The following is a 6,000-nucleotide window of genomic DNA, read 5'->3' on the forward strand; positions in this document are numbered from 1 at the left end:
CATGCCTTTTCCAGTCAGTCTCCCCTCATACCGCGATTTAGGGAGACCTATCTTCTTAAGGCCAGGAATGAAGTCAACGCAAAACCCAATGACATCCTCTGTTTGATGGCCCATGGAGATGCTTCCTTCTGGCCTAGCGCGGTTACAAACATACTTCTTTAGGACTCCCATGAACCTCTCAAAGGGGAACATATTGTGTAGAAATACGGGCCCCATAATGACAATCTCATCGACTAGATGAACTAGGACGTGCGTCATGATATTAAATAAGGATGGTGGGAACACCAGCTCGAAACTGACAAGACATTGCGCCACATCACTCCTAGCCTTGGTACGATTTCTGGATCGATCATCTTCTGAGAGATTGCATTGAGGAATGCACATAGCTTCACAATGGCTAATCGGACATTTTCCAGTAGAAGCCCCCTCAATGCAACCGGAAGCAATTGCGTCATAATCACGTGGAAGTCATGAGACTTTAGGTTCTGGAACTTTTTCTCTGGCATATTTATTATTCCATTTATATTCGACGAGAAGCCAGTCGTGACCTTCATACTGAGCAGGCATTCAAAGAAGATTTATTTCTCTTCTTTCGTAAGAGCATAGCTGGCAGGACCTTCATACTGCTTTGGAGGCATGCCGTCTTTTTCGTGCAAATGTTGCAGGTCCTCCCATGCCTCAGGTGTATCTTTTGTCTTCCCATACACTGTTGGGGATCGTAGCAGAAATTTAAAATTTTCTACGCATCACCAAGATCAATCTATGGAGTAATCTAGCAACGAGAGAGAAGAGAGTGCATCTGCATACCCTTGTAGATCTCTAAGCGGAAGCGTTCAAGAGAATGGGGTTGATGGAGTTGTACTCGTTGTGATCCAAATCACCGATGATCCTAGTGCCGAACGGACGACACCTCCGCGTTCAACACATGTACGGAGCGGAGACATCTCCTCCTTCTTGATCTAGCAAGGGGGAAGGAGAAGTTGATGGAGATCCAGCAGCACAACGGTGTGGTGGTGGAAGTAGCGGGATCCCGGCAGGGCTTCGCCAAGCGCAAGCGGGGAGGAAGAGGTGTCACGGGAGGAAGGGAGGCGCCAGGGCTTAGGGTGCTGCTGCCCTCCCTCCTCTCCACTATATATAGGGGCCCTGGGGGGCGCCAGCCCCTAGAGATCCCATCTAATGGGAGGAGGGGCGGCCTAGGGGTGGCTTGGCCCCCAAGCCAAGTGGAGGCGCCCTCACCCCTTTAGGGTTTCCAACCCTAGGCGCAAGGGAGGCCCAAGGGGGGCGCACCAGCCCACCAGGGGCTGGTTCCCATGTCACTTCAGCCCATGGGGCCCTCCGGGACAGGCGGCCCCACCCGGTGGACCCCCGGGACCCTTCCGGTGATCCCAGTACAATACCGGTGACCCCGAAACTCTCCCGGTGGCCGAAACTGGACTTCATATATATATATATATATATATATATATATATATATATATATATATATATATATATATATATATATATATATGTACCTCTGGACCATTCCGGAACTCCTCGTGACGTCCGAGATCTCATCCGGGACTCCGAACAACTTTCAGTTAACCGCATACTAATATCTCTACAACTCTAACGTCACCGAACCTTAAGTGTGTAGACCCTACGGGTTCGGGAGACACGTAGACATGACAGAGACAACTCTCCGGCCAATAACCAACAGCGGGATCTGGATACCCATGTTGGCTCCCACATGCTCCGCGATGATCTCATCGGATGAACCACGATGTCGAGGATTCAATCAATCCCGTATACAATTCCCTTTGTCTACCGGTATAGTACTTGCCCGAGATTCGATCATCGGTATCCCGATACCTTGTTCAATCTTGTTACTGGCAAGTCTCTTTACTCGTTCCGTAACACATCATCCCGTGATCAACTCCTTGGTCACATTGTGCACATTATGACGATGTCCTACCGAGTGGGCCCAGAGATACCTCTCCGTTTACACGGAGTGACAAATCCCAGTCTCGATTCGTGCCAACCCAACAGACACTTTCGGATATACCCGTAGTGCACCTTTATAGCCACCCAGTTACATTGTGGCGTTTGGTACACCCAAAGCATTCCTACGGTATCCGGGAGTTGCACAATCTCATGGTCTAAGGAAATGATAGTTGACATTAGAAAAGCTTTAGCAGACGAACTATACGATGTTGTGCCAGGCTTAGGATTGGGTCTTGTCCATCACATCATTCTCCTAATGATGTGATCCCATTATCAATGACATCCAATGTCCATGGTCAGGAAACCATGACCATCTATTAATCAACGAGCTAGTCAACTAGAGGCTTACTAGGGACATGTTGTGGTCTATGTATTCACACATGTATTACGGTTTCCGGTTAATACAATTGTAGCATGAACAATAGACAATTATCATGAACAAGGAAATACAATAATAACCATTTTATTATTGCCTCTAGGGCATATTTCCAGCAGTCTCCCACTTGCACTAGAGTCAATAATCTAGTTCACATCACTATGTGATTGCAATAAATCCAACACCCATGGGGTTTGTTCATATCTTGCTTGTGAGAGAGGTTTATTAGTCAATGAGTCTGAACCTTTCAGATCCATGTGTGCTTTACAAATCTCTATGTCATCTTGTAGATGCAGCTACCACGCGCTACTTGGATCTATTCCAAATAACTGTTCTACTATACGAATCCGGTTTACTACTCAGAGTCATCCGGATTAGTGTCAAAGTTTGCATCGACGTAACCCTTTACGACGAACTCTTTTACCACCTCCATAATCGAGAAAATTCCTTAGTCCACTAGTTACTAAGGATAAGTTCGACCGCTGTCTGTGATCCATTCCTGGATCACTCTTGTACCCCTTTACTGACTCATGGCAAGGCACACTTCAGGTGCAGTACACAGCATAGCATACTGTAGAGCCTACGTTTAAAGCATAGGGGACGACCTTCGTCCTTTCTCTCTCTTCTGCCGTGGTCAGGTCTTGAGTCTTACTCAATACTCACACCTTGTAACACAGCCAAGAACTCCTTCTTTGCCGATCTATTTTGAACTCCTTCAAAATCTTGTCACGGTATGTATTCATTTGGAAGTACTATTAAGCGTTTTTGATCTATCCTTATAGATCTTGATGCTCAATGTTCAAGTAGCTTAATCCAGGTTTTCCATTGAAAAACACTTTTCAAATAACCCTGTATGCTTTACAGAAATTCTACATCATTTCTGATCAACAATATGTTAACAACATATACTCATCAAAAATTCTATAGTGCTCCCACTCACTTCTTTGGAAATACAAGTTTCTCATAAACTTTGTATAAATCCAAAATCTTTGATCATCTCACCAAAGCGTATATTCCAACTCCGAGATGCTTACTCCAGTCCTTAGAAGGATTGCTGGGGCTTTGCATACTTGTTAGCATCTTTCAGGATTGACAAAACCTTCTGGTTGTATCACATACAACCTTTCCTCAAGAAAAATGTCGAGGAAACAATGTTTTGACATCCTATCTGCAAGATTTCATAAATAATGCAGTAACTGCTAACATAATTCCAACAGACTCTTAGCATCGCTACGAGTGAGAAAGTCTCATCGTAGTCAACTCCTTGAACTTGTCGGGAAACATCTTAACGACAAGTCGAGCTTTCTTAATGGTGACACTTACCATCATTGTCTGTCTTCCTTTTAATATCCATCTGCACCCAGCAGCCTTACGACCATCAAGTGGTTCTTTCAAAGTTTATACTTTGTTTTATACATGGATCCTCTCTCGGATTTTATGGCCTCGAGCCATTCGTCGGAATCCGGGCCCACCATCGCTTCTCCATAGCTCGTAGGTTCATTGTTGTCTAGCAACATGACTTCCAAGACAGGATTACGTACCACTCTGAAGTAGTACACATCCTTGTCGACCTATGAGGTTTGGTAGTGACTTGATCCGAAGTTTCATGATCACTATCATAAGCTTCCACTTCAATTGGTGTAGGTGCCACAGGAACAACTTCATGTGCCCTGCTACACACTAGTTGAAGTGACGGTTCAATAACCTCATCAAGTCTCCACCATCCTCCCACTCAATTCTTTTGAGAGAAACTTTTCCTCGAGAAAGGACCCGTTTCTAGAAACAACCACTTTTGCTTCTGGATTTGAAATAGGAGGTATACCCAACTATTTTTGGGTATTCTATGAATATGCATTTATCCGTTTTGGGTTCGAGCTTATCAGCCTGAAACTTTTTCACATAAGCATTGCAGCCCCAAAATTTTAAGAAACGACAGCTTAGGTTTCTCTAAACCATAGTTCATACGGTGGCGTCTCAACGGAATTGTGTGGTGCCCTATTTAAAGTGAGTGCGGTTGTCTCTAATGCCTAACCCATAAACGATAGTGGTAATTCGATAAGAGACATCATGGTATGCACCATATCCAATAGGGTGCAGTTATGATGTTCGGACACACCATCATACTATGGTTGTCCAGGCGGTATTAGTTGTGAAACAATTTCCACAATGTCTTAATTGTGTGCCAAACTCGTAACTCAGATATTCATCTCTGTGATCATATCGTAGACATTTTATCATCTTGTCACGACGATCTTCAACTTCACTCTGAAATTACTTAAACCTTTCAATAATTCAGACTTGTGTTTCATCAAGTAAATATACTCAGCATCTACTCAAATCATCTGTGAAGTAAGAACATAACGATATCCACTGTGTGCCTCAACACTCATTGGACTGCACACATCAAAATGCATTACTTCCAACAAGTTTCTTTCTTGTTCCATCTTACTGAAAACGAGGCCTTTCAGTCATCTTGCCCATGTGGTATGATTTGCATGTCTCAAGTGATTCAAAATCAAGTGACTCCAAATGATCAATCTGCATGGAGTTTCTTCATGCATATCTACCAATAGACATGGTTTGCATGTCTCAATCTTTTCAAAAACAAGTGAGTTCAAAGATCCATCAACATGGAGCTTCTTCATGCGTCTTATACCAACATGACTCAAATGGCAGTGCCACAAGTACATGCTACTATCATTACTATCTTATATCTTTTGGCATGAACATGTGTATCACTACGATCGAGATTCAATAAACCATTCATTTTAGGTGCAAGACCATTAAAGGTATTATTCAAATAAACAGAATAACCATTATTCTCCTTAAATGAATAATCGTGTGGCGATAAACATAATCCAATCATGTCTATGCTCAACGCAAACACCAAATAACAATTATTCCAGTTTAACACCAATCCCGATGGTAGAAGGAGCGTGCGATGTTTGATCACATCAACCTTGGAAACACTTCCAACACATATCGTCATCTCACCTTTAGCTAGTCTCCGCAGCCTTTTATTTCGAGTTACTAACGCTTAGCAACCGAATCGGTATTTATTACCCTGGTGCTACTAGGAGTACTAGTAAAGTACACAATAAAATGACGTATATCCAAAATACTTCTGTCGACCTTGCCAGCCTTCTCATCTACCAATTATCTAGGGTAGTTCTGCTTCAGTGACCGTTCCCCTCATTACAGAAGCACTTAGTCTCGGGTTTGGGTTCAACCTTGGGTTTCTTCACTAGAGCAACAACTGATTTGCCGTTTCATGAAGTATCCCTTCTTTCCCTTGCCCTTCTTGAAACTAGTGGTTTAACCATCAACAATTGATGCTTCTACTTAATTTCTACTTTCGCGGTGTCAAACATCGCGAGTTGCTCAAGGATCATTATGTCTATCCCTGATATGTTATAGTTCATCATGAAGCTCCAATAGCTTGGTGGCAGTGACTATGGAGAACCATCACTATCTCATCTGGAAGATTAACTCCCACTCGATTCAAGCGATTGCAGTACTCAGATAATCTGAGCACATGCTCAACGATTGAGTTTTTCTCCCTTAGTTTGCAGGCTCAAGAAACTTGTCAGAGGTCTCATACCTCTTGACGTGGGCACTGGTCTGAAATTCCAATTTCAATC

Source organism: Triticum aestivum, chromosome 3A, assembly GCF_018294505.1.
Source record: "Triticum aestivum cultivar Chinese Spring chromosome 3A, IWGSC CS RefSeq v2.1, whole genome shotgun sequence".
Lineage (NCBI taxonomy): Eukaryota > Viridiplantae > Streptophyta > Magnoliopsida > Poales > Poaceae > Triticum > Triticum aestivum.